Source organism: Diabrotica virgifera, chromosome 8 (assembly GCF_917563875.1).
Source record: "Diabrotica virgifera virgifera chromosome 8, PGI_DIABVI_V3a".
In the NCBI taxonomy this organism is placed as follows: domain Eukaryota; kingdom Metazoa; phylum Arthropoda; class Insecta; order Coleoptera; family Chrysomelidae; genus Diabrotica; species Diabrotica virgifera.
In genome coordinates, this window is record NC_065450.1 from 223,671,558 (window position 1) to 223,698,024 (window position 26,467).

Genomic DNA, 26,467 nt, shown 5'->3' on the forward strand with positions numbered 1-26,467 from the left:
CCTTTAATTTTAAATACTGTTGTTTTTATTTAATATTTTACTGGAATAACCAAAGAATAGAAGCACACTTTTTACTTGACTTCGACACATTTGGAATTAAAACGTGAAGAACGTGTTCAAACTTAACTCTCGCATTAATCATTTCATTTTATTATAAACTTTCCAAACGGTTGCCTCCTTTCCTGAGGTAGCTGTAGCTTCTTCCGTGGATGTGTTAGTTGTTGCCCTGAAAAACTGAAAACTCAAGGTCTTCTAACATTATTGCCACAAATTAATCGCATTGTTTCTGTAGTGATTTTTCCCAAGATAATGTTTTTCTTTTCTAACTTGGCTGCACTGTGCTGATGACTACCAAATGGTCGGAAATGCGTATAGTTAAGTATATGATTGCCTTCCATCTTATATACCATTTTGTTTTTTCCTTGATGTGAACTGTCAATCAAATTACCAATGACGGAAAGAAAAAATATGTTCTAAATTAGAATTAATCAGTCGCAGTTGAATTAACCCGTGTTGAGCTGCCCCCCCCCCACTTGCGCAAAAATTAAAAAACAAATAGCCCTGATTTATGAGCTATTTATGAGCTTTCATATTCCGCAAACTAAAAATTTTGAGCTCGTTCCAGTGAGCAGGAATTTAATACTTTAGTGGGGGGGGGGGCTGAGTCAGCCCCCCCACTACTTAAAAGTAGGAATATTAAATTGGTTTTTGCGGCAGAATTACGAGCTATTTATGAGCTCTTGAAATTATATAGTTTCGATTTTTGAGCTCATCTCCTTCACCCCCAAATAACCATTTAATTGATTTAACCTAAGAGAAAAATGCTGAGAAAACTTAAAATATATCGTATTGCGGATATAATTCCTATAGCTTATATACTCTAAGAATAAACTATTAAATCACGTGCATTTCGATTATTGAGCTACAACCCCTTCGCAAGAAAACCACCCTATCTTCCCGGCTAAAGAGAAAGTTGTACTTAAAATGCATTAAATTAATTATTTGGCGACTACATATCATTTATTTTAGATTATTATAGATATAATTTATAAGCTTCCAAATTACGCGCATTTAGATCAGTAAATTGCAATTTATTTTGTATAGTGCAGTCACTGAAGGTAAAAATCAACGATTACCTTCAGTTTCGGTGAACCTTCATCGATTTTCACGACAATTGGTCAGTGGTTAGAGGATACGTCAAGAAACAAAGGTGACATGGTACCACCTTGCACCTTTACCCTGAGGGTGGATACCGCCCCTTCCCGGGGGTGAAAATTATTTTATAAAAAATAACTGCACAAATCAATAAAAGAACAAATTAAGAGCAAAATTTATTATATAAAGTTATTAAAATAAGTCAATATTTTTAAGTTATTAAAGATCAAAGATTTTAATTATTCGTGAAAAAAAAATGCATGTTTTGAAGCGGTTTTTCGTAAATCACTGAAAAACTGTAAGTTTTTACAAAAAAGTTAATAGTAGTTTAATTGGTATAGCTTATATTCTAAGAATAAACTCTTAAATCACGCGCCTTTCGATTATAGAGCTACAACCCCTTCGCAAGAAAACCATCCCATATTCCCGGCTTAAGAGAGAGTTGTATTTACAATAATTTAAATTAATTATTTGGCGACTATATATCCATACATTACCATTTTCTTTCTATAGTGAAAGTAAAAATCAACTATGACCTTCGATTTAGGTAAATCTCCATTCAGTTTCACGAATTGACAATAACAACTTGCGGTTTTAGCCTGTGGTATATGTCACTCCTTCTTGGGGATGAAAATTACTTTATTAAAAATAACCCCACAAATCGAGAGAGGGACAAATTGTAAGCAAAATTTGTTATATAATGATATTAAAATAAATCAATACTTTTTGAAAACAACTCATACAGAAGTAAAAAACTTCGAGATATATTCTGGTATAAAATCGTTTATTTAAAAACTATCTAAAATGTCATGGATTGCAAAACGTTTTCGTTCTAATACAGAACATCTTCAGTGCATTCTGCCGAGTAGTTTGAAACTAGCACACTGTATATAGTGGTAACCCCATAATATATGGTTTACATAATATAATTTGGTAAAATTTTATGACTACAAGTCGATGTTGATAGATATAATGGAACACATGCTAAAAGGGCACCATGTTTCCCTGCTCGAAGATGCTAGGTACTTGCCAATTCAATGGGCACAGACCAACACAAAAATAAAAATATTTGATCTTTAATAACTCAAATAGTATTGATTTATTTTAATAACATTATATAACAAATTTTCCTTAGAATTTGTCCCTCTCTTGATTTGTGGGGTTATTTTTAATAAAGTAATTTTCACCCCCGAGAAGGGGTGACATATACCCCCGGATAAGTTATTATTGTTAATTTTCTTTCTTGAAGTATCCTCTATCCGCTCACCAATTTTCGTGAAAATGAATGGAGATTTACCGAAATCGAAGGTCATAGTTGATTTTTACCTTCAGTGACTGCACTACAGAAAGAAAATGGCAATTTAATAATTGAGATGCGTATATTTTGCGAGCTCATAAACGATATCTAGTCGCCAAATAATTAATTTAAATTATTTTAAGTACAACTCTCTCTTAAGCCGGGAATATGGGATGGTTTTCTTGCGAAGGGGTTGTAGCTCAATAATCGAAAGGCGCGTGATTTATGAGTTTATTCTTAGAATATAAGCTATACGAATTAAACTACTATTAACTTTTTTGTAAAAACTTACAGTTTTTCAGTGATTTACGAAAAACCGCTTCAAAACATGCATTTTTTTCACGAATAATTAAAATTTTTGGTCTTTAATAACTTAAAAAGTATTGACTTATTTTAATAACTTTATATAATAAATTTTGCTTATAATTTATTCTTTTATAGATTTGTGCAGTTATTTTTTATAAAATAATTTTCACCCCTGAGAAAGGGCGGTATCCACCCTCAGGGTAAAGGCGCAAGGTGGTACCATGTCACCTTTGTTTCTAGAAGTATCCTCTAACCACTGACCAATTTTCGTGAAAATCGATGAAGGTTCATCGAAATTGAAGGTAATCGTTGATTTTTACCTTCAGTGACTGCACTATACAAAATAATTTGCAATTTACTGATCTAAATGCGCGTAATTTGGTAGCTTATAAATTATTAAATGGTATGTAGTCGCCAAATAATTAATTTAATGCATTTTAAGTACAACTTTTTCTTAACCCGGGAAGATAGGGTGGTTTTCTTGCGAAGGGGTTGTAGCTCAATAATCGAAATGCACGTGATTTAATGGTTTATTCTTAGAGTATATAAGCTATAGGAATTATATCCGCAATACGATATATTTTAAGTTTTCTCAGCATTTTTCTCTTAAGTTAAATCAATTAAAGGGTTGTTTGGGGGTGAAGGGGATGAGTTCAAAAATCGAAACTATATAATTTCAAGAGCTCATAAATAGCTCGTAATTCTGCCGCAAAAACCGATTCAATATTCCTATTTTTAAGTAGTGGGGGGGCCTGACTCAGCCCCCCCCCATTAAAGTATTAAATTCCTGCTCAGTGGAACGAGCTCAAAATTTTTAGTTTGCGGAATATGAAAGCTCATAAATAGCTCATAAATCAGGGCTATTTGTTTTTTCATTTTTGGAAGTGGGGGGGGGGGGGCAGCTCAACACGGGTGTTGAATTATAAATACGTACAAATAATTAATTCTTCTGCTTATATTTGAACGAAGGATCCTGAGAGGGATATTCGGTGACATCTGTGAAAATGGTATTTGGAGGAAGAGGTACAACTACGAGGTATACCACAGATATAAACATATATTTGGTGGTAAAGATGTAGTATCCCTTGTAAAATTAGCAATACTAAGATGGGCAGAACATCTAGCAAGATCACAGCAGAACAACCCTCCTAAAGGAATCCTTATGTCACAACCTGTGGGAAGTAGAAATATTGGTATGGCAAAAACTCAGATGGAAGGATGGTGTAGATGAGGATGGTAGAAAAATAGGCGCAACAAAACGGGCAACGGTTAGCAATGGATAGAACTGACTGGCATAATAGATTTGGGAAGGTTGAGGCTCTTTTATAGGGCTGTAGCACCATTGATGATTATGACAAATAATGTATCCAAAGATACAAATAAAATACTTAAAACGCAAAGTAGGAAAAATATATCTGATTAACTAGTTGACAAAAACATTCGTAATCTTGAGTGAAAGTTGTGGATGGTCTTCTAAACGGCTCAAGATAGAAATATGCGGTTTTCGCTGAAATGTTTTATTTTAGTAAAAGTTTTGTCTGAATGGATTGAATTTTTTATATCCCTTTCAAATACGAAAAAAAAAATGGCGGATTTTTGAAAAAAAACGTTGTTGACTTTTTTTAATGGAACACCCAGTATAATTTTTTGTAAATTAAAAGAAAGGTCATTCACGTATCCAGCGATATAAAGTTTTTCAAAATCGGTTGTCAAATCACTGAGTAATTAATTTTTTAAAATGAGAGGTGCAACGTGGATATCACATACCCTAAATAACATAACTAAGCAAATTGATATTGTTATGTGATTTCCACATTGCATCTCTCATTTTAAAAATTAATTGCTCAGTCATTTGACAAACGATTTTAACAAATTTTATATCGCTGGATAGGTAAAAAGCCTTTTTTTTCATGTTTTTAGGTAAATGACCATTTTAAATAATGTAGTATCCGGATTTTTGAAAAAAAAAACGATGTTGACTTTTTTTACTAAAACACTCGGTATATTTCTTTGTAACTTGAAAAAACGGTCATTTACCTATCCAACGATATAAAATTTTTTAAAATCAGTTGTCAAATGATTGAGCAATTAACTTTTAAAATGAGAGATGCAATGTGGAAATCACATTAATGTCATTTTGCATAGTTATGTTATTTAGGTATGTGATATCCATGTTGCACCTCTCATTTTAAAATTAATTACTCAGTGATTTGACAACCGATTTTGAAAAACTTTTTATCGCTGGATAGGTGAATGACCTTTCTTTCAATTTACAAAAAAATATACTGGGTGTTCCATTAAAAAAAAAGTCAACAACGTTTTTTTTCAAAAATCCGCCATTTTTTTCGTATTTGAAAGCGATAAAAAAAATTCAATCCATTCAGACAAAACTTTTACTAAAATAAAACATTTCAGCGAAAACCACATATTTCTATCTTAGCCGTTTAGAAGTTATAGGCAGTCAAAGTGGAGGAAAATATAAGTGGACATCCGGTATAACATCAATAATTGGACAAATATAAAGAACTTTTCTGCTTTCTCTATATAAACAATGTTGCTTGTTTAGATTTTTCCCTTTTAACGATTATTGAGTCCGCCGTTCAACTGATCTGATTTTTTCAGTATGTTTTTCTATTTAATGTCCACTCGTTTATACCCTGTACATTATATTTTGTTCGCGTTCCATTACTATTTATTCGGTCTATCAACGTGCTTCCTGTAATTCTTCTGAGTTTCTACCGTTTCCAGAACTCTCTGTCTTTTGACTGTATCCGGCCTTGATTCTGACGCGTACGTCATTATTGGTTCTATATTGGCCCTATACGCTGTGAGCTCGTACGTAGAGGGGATATTTACAAATTCGCGAGCGCCAGTAGTGGCAAGTCTGTAAACGTTTACCGGAAATTTGACATAAATGTCAAAGTGATTAATTTAAAATTAAAATTAAAAATATTAATTATAAAAAATATTAGTTGGTCAAAGCTGTGGTATATATTTTTACCTTAAATATACTTACGTTTTAAATGCTGAATTTAAGTTTTTTTAATGTTCCGTTATATGTAATTATAAATTAATTTGCGCCATCTACACGATAATTGTGAAAGTATCCGAAGTAAGAAATTCATATTTTATCAATAGAACGTCAAAATGATTAGCAAAATCTTAAAAAAATCGATTACAATTTAATTACTTTTTTGCGTTGTAAATATTAAGCGATAACAATTAAATAATAAATTTAAAAATTACCGGTGAAAGTTGAATTAGTAATCCGCCAGGAGCGACACCAGCGAAGCTCAGAGCGTATACGCTGTGAGCTTGTACGTAGAGGGGATATTTATAAATTCGGGAGCGCCAGTAGTGACAATTCTGTAAACGTTTACTGGAAATTTGACATAAATGTCAAAGTGATTAATTTAAAATTAAAATTAAAAACATTAATTATAAAAAATATTAGTTGGTCAAAGCTGTGGTATATATTTTTGCCCTAAATATACTTATGTTTTAAATACTCAATTTACGTTTTTAATGTTCCGTAATATGTAATTATAAATTAATCTTAGCGCCATCTACACGATAATTGTGAAAGTATCCGAAGTAAGAAATTAATATTTCATCAATAGAACGTCAAAATGATTAGCAAAATCTTAAAAAAATCTTTTACAATTTAATTACTTTTTAGCGTTGCAAATATTAAGCGATATCAATTTAATAATAAATTTAAAAATTACCGGTAAAAGTTGAATTATAATCCACTAGGAGCGACACCAGCGAAGCTCAGAGCGTATACGCTCTGAGCTTCGCTGGTGTCGCTCCTGGCGGATTAATAATTCAACTTTCACCGGTAATTTTTAAATTTATTATTGAATTGTTATCGCTTAATATTTACAACGCTAAAAAGTAATTAAATTGTAATAGATTGTTTTAAGATTTTGCTAATCATTTTGACGTTCTATTGATGGAATATTAATTTCTTACTTCGGATACTTTCACAATTATCGTGTAGATGGCGCTAAGATTACTAGATTAATTTAAGATTACATATTACGGAACATTAAAAAAACGTAAATTCAGTATTTAAAACGTAAGTATATTTAAGGTAAAAATATATACCACAGCTTTGACCAAATAATATTTTTTATAATTAATGTTTTTAATTTTAATTTTAAATTAATCACTTTGACATGTATGTCAAATTTCCGGTAAACGTTTACAGACTTGCCACTACTGGTGCTCGCGAAGTTATAAATATCCCCTCTACGTACGAGCTCACAGCGTATAGATTCTTGATTTCATCTCACAGTTAATGAGTCGATTACACCATATAGTATTTTTAATTCATCGTGCTAATCTATTTACTTTTTGTGATTGATCTCTTACTACTTTTTCAACATCTATATAGCTGAACAGTGTAATGCGTAGGTTCTTTATTTTCATTACTTGTTTACTGCTAACTCGATCGATTTACATATTAATGGTTCTTTACAGATTGCTATTGTTCTAGTTTTCTGAGTTGGAATGAAAGCTATCTTCTTTTTGGGCTATCAATATTGCATCGTCTGAGTAACAGAGAAGTTTCCATAGTATCAATAGGTTCCAAGTTACGCAGACATACTGTAATAAGAGCTAAAAATTTTTTTTGTTGAACATTTATTGTTGTTGAAGCTTATTATTAAATGTATTTTAGCTAAGTTTTACAGACAAAATTTTTTGATCACTTTGTATAAACATTTTTTAGCTGGTAATTTTCGGTTTTTTTATTACATTGTAGTTATCTTTCTTAATTTTCTCAAAAAGAAATGGTTTATTTTATTTCTAAAGTAAAATAATTTAGTGCATTTTAAAGATTACATCTTAAGCTTTAAAAAAGCGTCTATAAAATTGTAATAAGTCTGTTCAAACTTGATTAATACCGACCTAAAGTGATGGTAATTCTGTAAAACTACGAAGTTTGTAAGAATTACATTTTTTGAGACGTCGTATCATTTTAATTAAATTTTTGAGATTTTTTTTTGAATGAAACATCGTTTAGTACGATGTTTGAAAGGTAAGAGTTTTATAAGAAAAATTGTATTAGTTACACATTTTTAAATCATTTTTAAACAAAATTCATGTAAGCCTCACTTTCCGCCCACACCGTAGGTACTTATGAACATATATTTTATTTTTTTTATTATAACCATAAGATAGCTTAATTATTCTTCCTTCATGTCTAGTCTGTAAAATTTCATTTGATCCATTAGTTAAAGAGTTACATTAAAATAACTCAACCGTGCACTTCGCCCTACGCTAGTTCACAGTGCGCCAATGTTTGTGAGAAGGGTGACTTTAGCGTTATAAATAAAAAATTATAGAAGCTACATATTTAATTTTAGAAAAATCTTTACATAAGACTTTTTTTGTAAAATTTCCTGAATTTTTTTATGGTCAAGTCGGTTTTTTTATTTCAAGTCTCCGAAAATTTATATTTTCGGAGTTATTTAAAAAAACATCTAATTTGGCAGTCCATTTGTTTAATAAAAACCCACTTCTCGAGTAGAACTTTTTGATATGTTGTTTATTAAACATTTCTTAATAAAATTACAAAAAGTTCTATTTTGTTTGATTTTTTCCGAAGTGAAAGTGTATATGCACTCCCCTATATCAAGTTTTACTCTTTCTGTACTTATTGTTATTAGTTATGTGTTGTATTATTGTTAATTATGTATCTTTGACCTGCTGTTCCTTATTAGTGTTGGTATCTTCTTACTGAAAACTCCTTCTTCTATAGTTTTGTGTATGGTCAATTTGTCTCTAGTTCTTGAATTTTTTTTTATATTGAGCTTTGTCAGAAATAATAGTTGTAATGCTCTTGTCTACTAATAACATTATTGTGGACTCATCTTCATCTAAAGATTTAACAGCTTTTAGCTTTTCTATATGTATTTACATTTTGTTTCAATGTTGGGCTTTTTTCTAGTTCGACCTCATAAATGAAGAAAAGACTAAATATATGGAATGGATAGAACGATAATACATACAAGGACAATATCTGACAGTAAAAACAGAAGGAAAAATATATAATTTCGAAGAAGTAGAAAGATTCCAATATTTAGGAGGGATATTCTCTATGAGACCAAATATAAAAGAAGAAATCCAAGCCAGAATTATGGATGGTAATTGTTGTATCTTTGCTCTAAACAACTTATTAAGAAATAAGAACATGTATAGAAGGGCTAAGATAAGAGACATATACAGGGTGATTGATTAGTAGGGTAAAGCTCAATGTCTCCGCTATAGTAATAGATAGCAATAAAAGTTAATAACAAAAATTGTAGCCAACTTTGAGCTTCACATTACAAAATTAGTTAGAATGTTACGGGGTGTTCGATAACACAGTGGCAGACCAAACTTATGTTTTTTTAAAAGGAACACCCTATATTTTATTTTAAATTCGAAATCTTGTTAACTTCTCCATCACAAAAATATAAAGGTTTGTTATGTTATACAGGGTATTTACAAAGTTATAACCAATTTTATATGAAAATCGTAACAAGTTCAACTCCGTGTATAAATAAAAATAAGCAAAACAACAATGGTTTATTAATGCCATATTTTTTAACGTATTGTCAAAATTTTCAAGAATGGTCGATATTGCTAATTTTCTTTATATCAAATACAGGGTGAGTCAAAACGCAACTACATTATTTTCTCAGTAATTTTAAATGGAATTTTATATCACTATTGAAAAGTACCATTACCGTACTTTAATTTTTAGATATCATTCCCTATGTCTAAATTTATTAGTTTTCGAGATATTTTCATTTTTCAATGGACCAGTAGCGTGGCCACCCAAATCAACAGAATTTAATAAACTGGACTTATTTTTTTGGGGTTACGTTAATAATGAAGTTTATAAAATACCTCCAAGAACAAGGGATGAGATGAAAAATAGAATACAAAGTGTATTTCGATATGTTAATTTGCAAATGCTCCGTAGAGTAAATAGCTCATTCAATGATCGTTTTTAGGCGTACATAAATGTGTTAGGAGATAATTTTGAACACCTTATGTAATTAAATATTAAAAATATTTTATTAAAAGTAGCTTCTAATTTTTTCAAACATGTTTTTTTGCAAAATGTGTTACTGATAAATTATGTTTCGTTTTTTATTTGTTACATTGTTATATTTACATACAAAAGTAGTGTTTAATTGTCTTCACAAAATATTGTATTTTGTGTTTGTGTGTTTTTTGTAAAATTTATTACTAATTTTCTTTGTTTATTTGTTGCATTTACATAAAAATATAGTTTTTAATTGTTTCAAAAATGTTGCATGTAGGGGTTATGTTTTTGTTTGTAAAATGTAAAATGTTTGCTACAGTGTTACATTGATTACCGGATTGATAATAGGTAATCTTCAATTGTCAATTCAGTCATGGCTTACTTAAAATTTAGATAAATTTAAACACCTAAAATAATTTGCTCTGAAAAATGAAAATATCTCGAAAACTAATAAAGGGCATAGGGAATCTTATATAAAAATTAAAGTACGTTAATGTTACTTTTCAATAATGATATAAAATACAGGGTGTTCTATTTAACATTACTGAGAAAATAATGTACTTGCGTTTTGACTCACCCTCTATTTGATATAAAGAAAATTAGCAATATCAATAATTCTTAAAAATTTTGACAATAAATAAAAAAATATGGCATTAATAAACCATTACTGTTGTGCTTATTTTGATTTATATAGGGAGTTGAACTTGTTACGATTTTCATACAAAATTGGTTACAACTTTGTAAATACCCTGTATAACATTACAAACCTTTATATTTTTGTTATGGAGAAGTTAACAGGATTTCGAATATAAAATAAAATATAGGGTGTTCCATTTAGAAAAACATAAGTTAGGTCTGCCACTGTGTTATTGAACACCCTGTAACATTCTAACTAATTTTGTAATGTAAAAAGCCACCTCAAAGGTGGCTAAAATTTGTGTTATTAACTTTTATTGCTATCTATTCCTATAGCGGAGCTATTGAGCTTTACCCTACTAATCAATCACCCTGTATAAGACCTATAGTATTATATGCCAGTGAAACATGGACGATGAACAAATCCGAGCAGGTCATGCCTAAAGTGTGGGGGGACAGAAAAATATTTGGCGGAAAGATGTGGAATGGAATGTGGATAAGAAGACCAAATGTGTAGAACTATAGAGGATGTATGGAGAACCGAATATAGTAGGGATCATAAAATTACAAAGACTGAGATGGTTGGGACACATCCAAAGGATGCCAAACACGATACTTCCCAAAATAGGAGGAAAGAAGAAGAAAGGTAGACCGAAAACCAGATGGAAAAAAGATGTTGAAAGAGACATAGAAGAACTTAAAATCACAAATTGGAAAAATAAAGCAGCAAATGGGCGAAATTGGAAAGGAATAGTAAACCAAGCCATGGGCCTTCTAGGCCTGGAGAACTAAACTATATATAATTTTGGAAATAATGGACAGGATACAGTTAATGATGCCTTTGCCAGGATCAGACTCTCAGTTGTATTCAACTGTCTTTTCGATTAATTCTCTATTACTATAAAAATTAATTTTACTATTCCTTTAAAAACATATTATGACACTTTTGAATCTTTCAACTTTTCATTTTTTTTGTGTGTCACGGCTGTGCTTCGGAAAAAATCGGGTCAATTAAAAATTTTAAAAATGTCTGATTCACATTTCACATAAATAACATGAAAAATTTTCTTCTTAATGTAACACAAAGATTAGCGTCTGTTATAATGGTACTATGTCTATTTTTATTTTGAAGTAGACACAAACACACAATCGGTCAGGCACGTCGCCAAAAATCTAAAAAACAGATGACACTCGCCACGAATATGTTATTTAATTATATATAGATATTAACAGAGAGGATGTTATTCAATTAATATATAGGGCCGAATAAAATACTGTGCTTACATCGTAGATTGGGGTTCGGACAAATAATCCCCGGGCAAATAATCCCGGACAAAAAATCCCCACAAATTATATCTGGACAAAACATCCTTACACAAAAAATTCCCACAAAAAGTCACCACAAATAATCACCGGACAAAAAATTCTGGACAAATAATCCGCACAAATTTTTTGGGACACAATATCCCCACAAAGATTCGCGGACAAAAAATCCCCAAGAAATATTTGCTGCCGAATATATATATATATATATATATATATATATATATATATATATATATATATATATATATATATATATAGAATTCTGAGGTTATTGGGATATGCAGCGGTGAAATAAGTGTACTCTTTTAACTAAGTTTCAAGCTTTCGAAAATGTTTATTTTCATCATCAGGAATAACTGAAATAAAGTGCTACTGTTAGTACAGCATCCTCGAAAACATACAGTACAAGGTGTAAAGGTTTAAAAACTTACGTTATTGAGATTTGCTTTCCGTGGATGTTATACTCACAGGTGACAAATTCACGCACCACTCATTGATTGAGTCAAATATTAAAAAATACATGGTGTAAAAGACCAAATTGACAAATTATTTTCTACACTAACACATAAGAAAAAGACAATTAAAAAGGTTTACATGCCACGTGTGCCGGCAAGTGTGAAATGTGAGGTTAGAAGTCAATGTCATTCCTGGACATACGCAAATGACACCACTTCTTCTTTTTTCTTTGTCTTATGTAGTACTAATACTTTAAGAATACACATCAAAAATTTACCAGAGTTTTGTTTGAAGTTAAAAACCAAAATTATAAATAATTTACATTTCAATGTACTGAAAGCTGGAAACTTTACAATGAATCAGTTGATAAGACATCATTGAAATGAGGATAGTTGTCCAAACATAATAGATATGAGTAAATAGAGCTTAATTGATTTATGTCACTCCTTTTGTTCATTGCATTAGAATTCTGCGAAATGAAAGCCATCTCTAAGAACAGTCTTTTAGTATAGTTGGATTCAGAAGCTAAAACTCTGACCGATTCGTAATTCATTTTGTGATGTTCTTTATTAACATGTTCGGCAAGAGCAGATCTTTCAGGATATAATCTGCTATCACTGCGGTGACTAACTAAACGACTACCTAAATTGCGTGCGGTTTGTCCAACATATACCAAATTACAGTTGTTACAGGGAATCTGGTAGACAACGTTAGAACAATCCCTAATGTCACTCTTGTCCTTAACCTTTGAAAATATAGATCGTGAAGTTAAAGATGTTTTAAAGGCTATTTTCAAGTTAGGGATGTCTTTAAACAGTCTAGCCAGTCTGGGTGTTATGCCTTTCACGTATTTTAAAGAAGTATATAAACAATTGGCATTTTGTTCTCCGCTTGTAACAGTAATTTGCAACTCATCATTATGGCGTATTATGTCAGGGGTCAAACTGAATAATATCTTGGTGACTAGGTGTTTTGGATAAGAGTTGTCGATAAAAAGGTTAGACAGGATTCTCAGGTTCTTCTGATGGCAAGAAGGATCACTGATAGCTATGATTCTAGCCTTCATTTGCTTAATCAAGTTGATTTTTATTGAGTGTCGATGATATGACCAATAGTTAAGAAAACGTCCAGAACTATGAGGTTTTCTATGCCAGTCAATTCTCAGGGAGTTGTTATGGGTTCTAATGAACCGGGTATCAAGAAAGGGGACTGAGCATAGATCATCCTCATGTTCAATTGTGAACTGTAATAGAGGGTCATAACTATTGAATACTTGCAAAATTTCAGCTGATCTATTGCTAGGAATAGCGAGGATTAAGTCATCCACATACTTTTTAACAAAAGGAATATAGAAGGACAATTCTGGAATCACCATATCCAGTAAATGATCCATCACATAACAGGCCAGAATGGGAGAGATAGTACCTCCCATAGGAGTCCCTTGTGTTTGTCTAAACACAGTATTATTAAATGTGAAATAGGTGTTGTTAAAAAGAAAGGAGATGAGTTTTTTGAAAGATTCCAAGCTAATATTGCAATGAGAACTAATAAAATTCCAATTGTTTTCAACAGCTATTAAGGCTGCATCTAGATGTACATTAGTGAACAAAGAGACTACATCCAGACTGATAATAACATAGCCCTCAGGTAACTGATAGTTGTTAAAGCTGTTAAAGACATCAAAAGAACTTTTTACGTCATATTCATTAGAGACATATGCATTGGTCAAAATCTCAGTCAAAAAAGATGCTAATAAATTAGTAGGTGAACCAATGCATGCAACAATGGATATATATATATATATATATATATAATATATATATATATATATATATATATATATATATATATATATATATATATATATATATATATATATATATATATATAATAGCACTAAAGGCCTTAGAGGCCCATGGCTTGAAAAGTTTGTTTTTTTTCTTCATTTTCACGTTTCTTTATGTGCTGAGCTCTTCTCTGGCTTGATATGTGATTTTCCTCCACTCCTTCCTGTTACTCATTTTTCTTTTTTGGCCCTCTAGCCCCATTCTTTCCAAATCTTTTTCGACGTCTTGCTTCCATCTATTTTTCGGCCTTCCTCTTCCCTTTCTTGAAGTTATAGTGTAGTTTAGTACCTTTTTTGGAGTCCTCGTGTTTGGCATCCTTTCAATGTGACCTCGCCATCTAAGTATCTGAGCCTTTATCACTCCTATTATATTAGGTTGGTTGTATAATTGCTTTAACTCATAATTTGATCTTCTCATCCATAAACCGTCCCTTATTTTTCCTCCATATATCTTCCTTAGTATTTTCCTTTCCCAGATCTCCAGTAAATTTTGTTCATTTTTTGTCATTGTCCATGTCTCACTGCAGTATGTTACTATTGTCTGTATAGTTGTTTTGTATAGCTGTATTTTTGCCCTTCTTGATAGAAACTTGCTTTTCAACATTGCATTAAGCGCATGTACACTTCTATTGCCTGCCATTATTCTATCTTGTATTTCTTCTTTAATGATAGGTTTACGTGATATTATTGCCCCTAGGTATGTAAATCTTTCTACCATTTCGAATTCGTTCTCTAAAAGTTTCGTTGCTGCCGAATAGTTCTCTAAAAGTTTTCCCGTGAATGCAAACGACTCATATAAATGTTTTTCAGCCTCAGTGCATGAGAGTTATAGCAATGGCCATAAAACCGCTTTTCGGCATGAAAATAATGATTAGCAATTAAGATTAAGAGTTATTAAGAGTTATAGCAATGGCCATAAAACCGCTTTTCGGCAGGAAAATAATGATTAGCAATTAAGATTAAGCATGCATTGTAATTTAAATTACCAAATTTCGAATTCCAATTCCAACTCCATGCCGAAAACTTCACATCTTACATGATAAAAGAGTGTGTCAAAAATCGTGGAAGATATGGGGAATGAGCTAAGGCTGTGGGAATCATGTTGCAACTATTCGCTTAAATCTTTTGCTCACGCTGCTTTGAATAACTTTGTTAAAAGCATTGCCTATTCGTAATGATAACTACTGGTCCTGAAAACGAAAATCTTGCGTGTAATACAAAAAACAACCTGCAGTGGGATTACGAACACTCAATACGAATCGTATCCGCCATGTTTTACCGTAGCGCCTTACGGTAAAACAAAGGATACGATTCGTATCGAGTGTTCGTAATCCATATGCTGTTCCTTTTTGTAAATTTAACGTCAAAAATATTTAGTCATTATCATTATCAATGGCGTTATAACTCTTCGAGAGTCTTGTCCGCGTTTACTATTGTTTTCGATGTTTCTGCATCTTTCCACCTTTTTTAGGCCGTATTACAGACACTCTCCCAACTGGCCTATCCCCGAAAATCTATGTCTGGTTTTATTTTTGGATAAATTTTTCGCATGACGTATTCTAAGGACCTCTCCTAAACAATAATGGGGACAACGGATCACCTTGTCTCAGTCCAGAATTTACGCTGATATTTTCCCCCCTATGAAGTCCATAGTATTGGACGATTAATTGAATCATAATCCTGTTAGACATCTATAAAGATCTGATGCACGTCTTTATTATACTCCCAATACTTTTCAAACATTTGTTTAATAGTAAATATTTGATCAACAGTCTATCTTCAAGGACTGAAATCACACTAGTAGTCACCAATTATTTCTTCGGCTAATCTTTTTAGTAATACCGAAAAATATTTAGTCATCGGTTTCAATCCAATACAAGTAACATTTAAAAAACCTGCTTCAAAAGCTTTCAAAAGCTATGTCAAAAACCTGGGCCCGGATTACGTACACTCGATACGCATCGTATCCGCCACGTTTTACCGTAGCGCCTTATGGGAAAACATGGCGGATACGATTCGTATCGAGTGTTCGTAATCCGGGCCCTGTGTTCTGCATTTTCATAACAAAGCTAAACATTCGTAATAGGGCAAAAGTTTTGCATGGATGCACACAGATAATAGGCCATGTTCCCCATATCTTACAAGATTTTTGAGAAAACTCACATTTTTTTGTCATGTAAGTTTAAGTAAGTTAATGTTTAAGAAATGATAATTCGAAATTTGGTAAAATTTCGGGAAAACTTTTAGAGAACTATTCGGCAGCAAATAAGTATTTCTTGGTGATTTTTTGTGGGGATATTTTGTTCAAAAAAATTTGTTGGGATTATTTGTCCGGGATTTTTTGTGAGGATTATATTTGTCCGGGATTTTTTGTGGGGATTTTTTGTGCGGGGTTTATTTGTCCGGGGATTTTTTGTCTGGGATTTTTTGTCCAGGGATAATCCGTGGGGATTATTTGTCCGGGATTTTTTGTGGGGATTATTTGTCCGGGATTTTTTGTCCAGGGATAATTTGTGAAGATTTTTTGTCCGGGATTATTTGTCCGGACCCCGAATATTCAACGTCAATAAGGATTTCTAATGTTTTTACGCCGATGACATCACCTGCAGCATGAAATATCCGAAATTGTTATGAACCTTTTTTACAGAATATTAACGAAAGCACGTGTAATTAAATAATATGTTCTAGTACTCTTCATATTTCATGTTTTAGAAATAAATTAGTTAATTTTGTTAACAGACTTTTAAATTTATTTACCTTAAACGCACAGCTAGTTTTTCTTTAGGTATTATGGCTTCCTTAAATGTAGTATTTTGTTTTTTAATCAAAGATGTAATTTTAAAATATATTCAAACTGAATCCTGCCTATTCATTCTAAAAATATCCATAATAGTTTTCATCGTTATTAAGTAATTCTTTGTATATAGTCCAGTATTTGCCTTTCTGTTTTCTTTTTTTTTGGCTTTGGATGTACTGCAAACCTTCTCTTTACTATACAGACTAGCTTTCTTCATCGTCAACTAGAAGAGCAATTGCACATAATTTTTTTCACGAAAAGCAAGAACACGTCTTCACCGGACCAAACTGAAATGTTCTATGTATGAAAATGAGAACGCCCAGTCTGATTGCTGGCTGGAAACGCTACGTGCCGGAAACTATACGTGCCGGAAACTATACGTGTATGATTATATGCACCGACCTTTAGAGATCTTTAAGGCGCAAACCACTCTGCAGCGCTACTCTGTGGATTCACAAAGCAGCTTCCGATGATTTACCGTGGGTTCTTATGTGAAGTAGACGTCGCACCCCAGACGAGCGACTGTGGCCAGCCACAGTTGCCGAGCCCCACTGCTAGTGGCGTCCACTAGTGGCAAACGCCATTCAGACGGACCCCTTTTGTAGCTGCAGCAGATGTTTACTAGAATTAATAGGGTGAGCACCTAAAATGAATTTCGATTCGGAACGGTTTTTGATTGAAGTGCAAAACAGACCGGATATAAATATGTGATACAAGAACCCGAGGGCATATTTATAGGGCATTAAAAGGAAAAGCGTGGGACGTCATCTTTGAATTATTTGTTTCTGATTTTAAAGAAGGTAGCCCTATCGAAAAGAACAAATCCCATAAGAAATGTTTTCTCTATTTATATTTACATTTTCTTATACACTGGATGCATTTGAACTGAACAAAACAAATACTTACAATCTTGTTTGTTTATTTATGTTAAATAGTGGGGTCCCATCTTAGGTCAAAAAAGGTTTTATTGTTTGTCGTTGAAAACAAAACGATAAGATATCAGTTAAAAGGGGGTTACAAGCTAACATGTTTTTCACTTTCACTCAGTTGTCAGGTTGTATCAAACTATTTTACGCCTGTAGGATACCAGATGTACTGGTTGATTTTTGATGTGCTTCTTTCTGTGATATAGCTGTTTTGTCTGGTTCTTCTTAATTCCATTTATGGAGTTTATTGGTATTTTTTCAAAAGCGTTGAAATTTTATAAAATATTTAAAACTATGGACATTACAAACACTGATTTTGACGAACACACCTTTTTTGAAAAGTATAAAAGTATTAGCCAGCAAGTTTTTAATCATTTGATTAAACTTACTGTTTTTTCTCACCCATTACATTAAACGCCGCACCCTTCCAAACGATCCACTTCGCAGCGTAGTCGCCGGCGCTAGAAAATCGCCTGTTTCAGCCACTCTGTGGATCCACAGAGTAGCGCTGCAGAGTGGCCGTCTGGTTTGGCCCTAATTCTCCGGTTCTTTGGATTTTTTTTGCTATTAAAAACCTCATTTCACATAGACTTTTCTAATCTTTTATTATGCTCTTAACAAAAATATTGTTTGCCAGCATTCTAGTATTACGAGGATGCAGACTTTTTTAATTATATGGCTACTCATAAATTATGCCTTTATTGTCTCTTCAAACTAATGCATTTGTGCAATCTCTATAAATAACCATCAAGCATAAGTCTTCGTATGTTTCCTTTCCGCGTTTAAAAATACCATCCCATTATTTCCCCCCAAATCACTGTAGACTCGTAAATTATTGAAAGCAGCAATGAACTTCTTTCTGTCGGTCAACTCGACACATGAATTGGGTAACTAGGTACCTATGCGGCTATATTATCTTTTCCTGGTGTTTCGACACACCTGTTGGTGGCAAATTGCCAACACTGCTAAGTAAAGCATGTTGTAACGAAGGTTTTGAAAAAACAAAAGCGTGGCATTGATGACAGGACGACACAATGTGTTGTTTTCCGACAAACCGAAAAGCCATTGAAAAAGTAAAAATCTTAGAAAGGATTAGAAAATTGTCAATTTAAAATAATTGAAATGTTAAGAGTGAAATTGTATTGTTTCTGAAAAGTTGAATGGTTTTCTTGAGCAAATTTAACCTTTGAAAAAGTGGAATGTAGAGTACGAATCTTTGTCACAAAAGGATTATGCCCTTTTAGATTAGACATAATAATAATAATCCCGGTTTTCCAGTCGCTAGGGATCTTTTCATCATTTCAAATCTTGTTTATGAGCATATTACTTTGTCCTATTAGGTGTTTCCCACCTAATTAGACAGGCTATCGAGTGTTGTCCTGTGCTTTCTATGGTACAGGACAGCATGGCCCTCAATTTGAGTTTTATCCTCCTTCTTGGTTCAATTTCCTCACCGGTATGACTGGATAGAACGAAAACCCACACTAATCTGTCGTAATGCTCAACGGTAGGTGCTGGAGTGTATGGTATGTGCTCAGGAGATTGCAGACAGGGCTTGCTCAGGCATAACCATCTATATCTGCTCTGACAGCCAGGTAGCGCTAAGGGCTTTGGAAGCGCCCAAGATCAGCTCTAAGCTGGTTCTTGAGTGCAAGGGAGCACTGGATAATGTTGCTCTGACCAACAGGGTTAGGTTGGTATGGGTACCGGGACACACAGGTATGGAAGGCAACGAATGGGCTGACGCACTGACAAGACGGGGCTCATCCACTCTGCCTGTGGGACCGGAACCTGTGATTGGGGTGCCCTTCAGTACTAGTAGGGGTAGTCTCAGGGAGCTTCTTCTGCAGAGGTTCCAGGACTCCTGGACCAGATGTAGAGGTTTGAGACAGGCTAAGCTCCACATAGAGGGGCCATCCAAAATTCTCACAGCTTAACTGTTTTTTCTAGATCGTAGATGTTCTCTAGTGGTCAGTATGTTCATCACTCAACTGGTTTTAAAGCAATAAAATAAATCGTCAGTTTGTAAAAAAATGCAACATCCCGTATCTCGGAAACGAATCATATGCGGACATACGTTTATAAAGCCAACTGTCATTATTTTTTCATGCAGAATTACCTCTTAAAATTTTTCGCGCTTATTTAGAAACACCGTGTATTGATGAAGAACATGTCTAGTTGTTAAAGTACGTAACTTTTTTATTATCCAACATAAAGGAATGAATCAAAAAACAAAATATTAAGAAAACCTGAGGCTATAGTTGGGTTTTAATTTCAGTATTTTGTAAATGCTAGAATATTCTACAGGGTGATGCGAACTTTGAGAAATAAACACAGTTTGATTGGTACACCCGGTATAAAATGAAAATTTACCTGTTTAGCAAGAATATTATTACAGTAGTATTTTTAAAGAATCAGGCTATAACATGTTTAGAAAATCACTTAAATCGTCCAACAGGTTTAGGAAATATGGGACATCAAATCTGACCAAATTTTTAAGTGGGCCGATTTCTATGCACGTAAGTTTATATACATTGAGCAATAAAAAAGAAACCTTATTTTCTTTACTTTAAAAAGGTGTATTGTAAAAAATCGTATTTTTAATAGGCTGTTTTTTAAGCAAAATATGCTTTTTCAAAGTGTGACATATATACGTGCAATAAGTCCCACTAAGTTGGAACCATATGGAAATAGCTATTTGTATAACAAGGGAGGAAAGTGCTACTTTTCCTCCCGAGAATGAAGTTTACTGCCCGACGCGTAGCGGAGGGCAGTAATCATTCAAGGGAGGAAAAGGCACTTTACTCCCATGTTATACATATGGTTTTTCCACCTTCCTCAAATAACAAGTCATTTTTTCATTTTTACTTAATTTATTTATGTAACTAACCAACAAAATTTATTAAAACTAAAACTAACAAGTAGGTACAATATAACTGTCAACTGTCAAATATAAGTAAAATTATTAATGTAAACATTGTTAAATCAAAATAACAATTTACTGTTTTTTACCATTCTGCAAACTACTGGGTGTTTTATAAATAAACGTTAAAATGTATAGATACTTAAGTAATAAAAAAAGATATTGCACAGGGCGTCAATAAGTTATATTTCATGAATGAAATACTATGACGTCACTTTTACTTTTCCTCCCTAGGGAGGAAAAATATTTTCCTCCCTAGGGAGGAAAAGTACAACTTTGCTCCCTACAATCAGGTCCGGAAAAGTATACTTTCGGTAGAGGTGGGTGGAAAACTTTTTTATTATTAACTTTATGAAAAAAAGTTCGTCTTTATAAAATGCTCTGCATAGTCTAAAACATAAGATGCAATCATCAGATATATAATTTTATCAATAGTGTACGAGGTATGTTAAAAAATATAAATTTCGCTCAAGAGTAAAGTACCTTTATATTTCACAATATCGAAAAGTGTTATTAAGAAAAGTTATTTGGAATTAAAAATTATGTTATAAGATGAAATTATGTTATAATATGCAATTATATTCTTCTACTTGAAAAAAAAAAGAAATAAAATTAATTTTTTTTTTAAATTACGGAGACCCTTGGATATCCTATTTTAAAGTAAAGAAAACATGTTTTTTTCCAATGTATATACCTAAATATACAAGAAAAGGGTCATAATGAAAAATTCAAAAATAATCATAAAAAATATCAAAAATCCTTAAACGTATAGTTTAATCCTTAAACCTATGTCTATAAATAGTTTACTTTGTTGTATATTCACTTTGCAATTTCTATAAATTGTTGCAATATATCGATTTTGTTTTTTTTTTCTTTACTTTATTAACTTATATTTTGTATTTATGTATATTTTTTTTATATTGATGATTTATCAAATTTCAGAAAATTGTATTTGTTATTGTTATTGTTAGATATTATTTATTTATTTTTTCTGACTTTAATTAAGCTTTGTCCATAAAATTTGTATTTTCAGTGACAATAAAGCATATTTCTATTCTATTCTATTCTATTCTATTCTAACGGTAAACTTTGAAAAATTCTGTTTCGGAAATTATAAATCTTAGAAACTTCTTCCAAATGTAATTTTAAAGAGGAATGATGGAAGTTAATTTTCGCTGATGCAATACTTATTCCTATATCCCTGTGGAAAAAAGTTATGAGGCAAAAAACAAAAGTGCTTTCTTTCGTGTTTTTTTCTTGCTTTTCTTTTGAGTATATTTTTGTTAAAAAAAGATTTGTTTGATTTTAAAATGTGATATTTAGATATTGAATTTAACCTGGAACAATTTTCCTGTAGACGTGTTTGTACCAAAAGTAGTGCATAAAACTCACCCCAATTCACCCTGTGCCTAGGGACTAATTCACCCCTTTCTCAAAAACGCACCCATTTAAATGGTAGCACTTCGCGTTTTTTTTTAATTGAGAGGTCCATTACCATATGAGACAATAAAATTCCGTTATCGTTGTAGTTCTTTTTAGCTCTCTTATTTTGAACATAATCAATCTAATACACCAACAATGTTGTAATAAAATTTTAGGTATTTGGATTATGAAGATACTTAAATTGTATGTGAAACCTATTGTTAGAGTTGTTTCAGTATGTCGAACGATTATTAAAATATTTATTAATCATTAAGCACGCAGTCCTAATCTTTTTGTACCCGAACAGTAGTTTGGCAGCAATCCAGTCTATAGTTAGTGATGATAATAGCTACAGTCGGAAAAATGAAAGAATACCCATGAACGAACATATAAAACACGCTGTATTTTCCTGTCACCGTGTCACACAAAAAATTGGCCAGCGCAATTACATGTAATAATTATTGTTACATGTACTTGCACTGAACAATTTTCTTTGTGACACGGTGACAGGAAAATACAGCGTGTTTTATATGTTCGTTCATGGGTATTCTTTCATTTTTCCGACTGTATAGTTATTTGCTTACATGATGTATTTGTAATTGATTTAGTACATGATTACGGCAGTTCTAGTTTATTCACTTTGATATTTGTTATATTAAATTAGATTTATATTTGTTTCTAATTTTTTTCAACTAAAAAAAGTAAAGTTAGATTAAAAATGTGAATAAAATTTAACTAATAAAAATCTAACTTAATGTGAGTAAAAATATAACTTCTAACTTTTACTATTTTTCCGCAAAAAGATCCCATTTTCCTATCTCCCTAATTCAGAAGTGTATTCGAATACATTCTTTATAAGACCAATCGATAAATCTGAACTGATCCAAACGGTCAATAGTATCAAAAGCAAATCATCCTCTAGTACTGATGGACTATCCATAAAAATCTTCTCAAATCTCACAGAAAATGTGTTGGAACTCCTAGTCTCACTAATTGATGATTCCTTTGAAAGAGGTAAATTCCCAGAGTGCCTAAAGATAACCATTATTATTCCTCTTCATAAGGGTGGTGAAAAATCTAATGCTTGCAATTATAGACCAATTGCCTTACTACCGGTACTCTTCAAAATTATTGAGAGACTAATAAAAACCCGACTTATGTCCTTTCTCATTGATAACAACATCTTATCCCAAAATCAGTTCGGCTTTTTAACTAATAAATGTACTAATGATGCCATGTTGTCTGTGCTTCATGAGGTTTACCAAGCACTAAACAATAATCTTTATACTGCCACTGTTTTCTGTGACTATGCCAAAGCTTTTGATTGTGTAAATCAAGACATTTTGATTAAAGAACTAAATTTCTTTGGAATTAGGGGTATTTTTTTTAAATTGGTTACAATCTTACTTGAATAATAGGAAACATTTAGTTAGAGCAAATGTAACTGACTCTAGTCTTAAAAAAATTGTATGTGGAGCACCACAAGGTTCATTATTGGGTCCTCTACTGTTCCTTATCTTTATAAATGACGTCACTAATTTAAAAATTGATAGGAAATTTTTTTTTTGCTGATGATACCAGTATCACTTAGAGCAACTCAACTATTGCATCTCTTCATGCAACTATAACTTCTGATTTCCTTATGATAAAAACCTGGTCTGACTCTAATTTACTCTCTTTTAACGTGGATAAGACAGTAGCATTATCCTATAAAAGTGCTCTTCAACCACTGCTTGTTAATAACAGGCAGATCTCTACCGTTGATTCTGTAAAATTTCTTGGTATTTTTTTAAACAGCAAGCTCAAATGGTCCCATCATATCGATTTGTTAAATAAGAAACTAGCCTCAGCCTGCTATGCTATAAGATCTGTTTCGAAAGAACTCAATTTAGCATCTTCTAATCTAACATATTTTTCCTTGTTCGAGTCTGATCTTCGATATGGTCTTCCTTTTTGGGGTTCTAGTACAGCTGCTTAATTAGATGTTACTTTTAAATTACAAAAAAGAGCAATAAGGTATCTGTTTGGCCTCAGAAGAACAACACATTGTAGAAGTTACTTCAAAGATCACAGAATTTTAACCCTTCCATCTTTATATATTTTAGAAACTGTTTGCTTAATTTGTAAACATCTACATATCTTTTCACCAAGACTTAATCATGACTACTTCACGAGAAATTCTACCTTTGACGTCTATTTACCGACCCCGTCATCTGAGTTAGTAAAGAAATCTATATTATATTCCGCAAAAAAACTTTAAAAGCATATCCCTCTACAACTTAAATCTGCAGCATCTTTCCCCAAATTCCGTAAACTGACAAAAGCCTACCTATCCGAAAGACCATATTATGCAGTAGAAGATTTTCTTATACCCCGGTCAACTTACGCATCCGAGGCTACAAAAATTACCATCAAGCTGAAAATTGGCAGGATTGTTAAAAATACCATCATAAATGAAATCTAAAAAGTCCTCATAAATCCGACCGCTGCTAAAAATTTTACGCGGGGTCAAAGGTCACCAAATATGGTTTTTAGCGATTTTCAGCGAAACGGTAAGTTTTATGGTAAAATTAGTGCTAACAAAAAATGTAGATTAGATAATTATCTATGAAAAATGCATTATTACTTCTTTTTCCTGGGAGCCACCGTTTTTGAGATATAACGATTCAAAAAGTGGTAATCGTCATAATATGCGCACACGTTTCCACATTACCTTTGAGGTAGTGTACTTAGCGCGTTTTTTTAACGTGGTTTTCCCAGTAGGCCTATTCCACGGATCTGTTATGATTCTGTTTAATTTAAAGCTATTTAATAATTGATATTGGCAAGGGTTAAAAATTATTAAACTTTATATAAAGCGGTATAAATTAAAAAAAGGGAAATTTATCAAACTGGTTCATAATTTTCTAATACATCTGCTTCCCTTGTTCTTCTTCTCATTGTTCTTCTTCCTCTTCTTCATCTTCTAGTTCTTCTTCTTGTTCTTCTTCTTCTTGTTCATCCTGGGTGCAAGTAAATTGTCCCAATAATGACACATCGCATGGCTCCTCGAAAGAATCAAATGAATCCTCAATTGTTGGTGATTCAACATTGGAGCACGACCGGTTTTGACAATTAGTACATGCTACCGAACAAAACAGTCCAACTTTTTTGCAACCACATTTAGCGCTACATCCCTTTTTACAGTTGCAAACAATTGTGTTCAGGAGTTTTTCCGGCGCAGGGGGGAGTAAAGTTTGAATTGGTTCTAATGAACTGTCGACTAATTTCCATCCCCAGTCTTTTGGATCTAGCTGATAACCAAGCCACACTTGAACTTGGTAATATACCCAAAAAAGATGCTGATGAGCAGCCGCTGAGGTTGAAGGAAGACAAGATAACTGCACTTGTTTTTTGTTTCGAGTACTTTTAAAAAAACATGCATATCGAAACTTATCTAAGCACGTAGTTTTCTTAGGCGCTCCATACATAGAGAGAAGAAAGCTAATTCCGTTGGAAATAACTTCTTGTGGAGTTGAATTAGTTTTTTTAAAAACTTCAGCACATTCAAGTAAATCTTGTTTTTCAAACATTTTAAAAACAGTCGTTTTACCCCTCCTGAAAAATGCAGATGTCGTATCACAGCCAGTTATTGCGTGTAAAAATAGTATAGGATTTTGACATTTTGCAAAAGTAGATAAACTTTTCGATGAATATATTTCCGATTGGTGTTGAGCTTTTCCAGGTTTTATTGGATAGTTTTTTCGATTGGAGTTCTACCAGTGAGTAATACGAGCAAGTCTACATCTTCACCTACAACAATAGTTGTATTTGTTAAATTGAATTGCTCTATGGCTGTTTCAATTATCATTACGTCAAATAATACGCGCAAATACGCGAAAATAAAACAATATTCTGACATTTTTGTTATAACAATGAAAATAACACGAAATACACGATAAAAAAATATAGGTTTAACACGCATTTTCACTCCGGAGTAGTACTCAAGACAAATTAATACCTCGAGGGTGTCATCTACCTGAAGGATTTCGCCACCCAGGAAAATTACGGTGTTATTTGCATAAATATTTATTAGTACTTAGCAATAAACATTTTGCCTAGAAAGTTGTCCTTCATTATTATGTTCAAACCCTTCGGAGAAGAGAATAGGTAGGGTGATTAGATTAGCTGACGAACGTGTTTATTCCGACAAAACCCATCTTTGCAAATTGAACTAAGGCGCATAAATAAAAAGAATTATTATAAGTTAATACTTTGTCATTTGTTGTATTTTTGTTGGGATTAAGCCGTAAAATTCAAATAGTTCTTATTATTTTCGCGTTACATTCACTTTGT

At 32.4% G+C, this 26,467-nt stretch overlaps 1 protein-coding gene across 50 annotated transcripts in view; it reads left to right on the top strand.

Moving 5' to 3' along the window:
- The window catches only part of LOC114341578 (extracellular matrix-binding protein ebh), a 369,628-nt gene that overhangs the window by 27,946 nt on the left and 315,215 nt on the right, over positions 1-26,467 (top strand). The gene's annotated exons all lie outside the window — the stretch shown is intronic.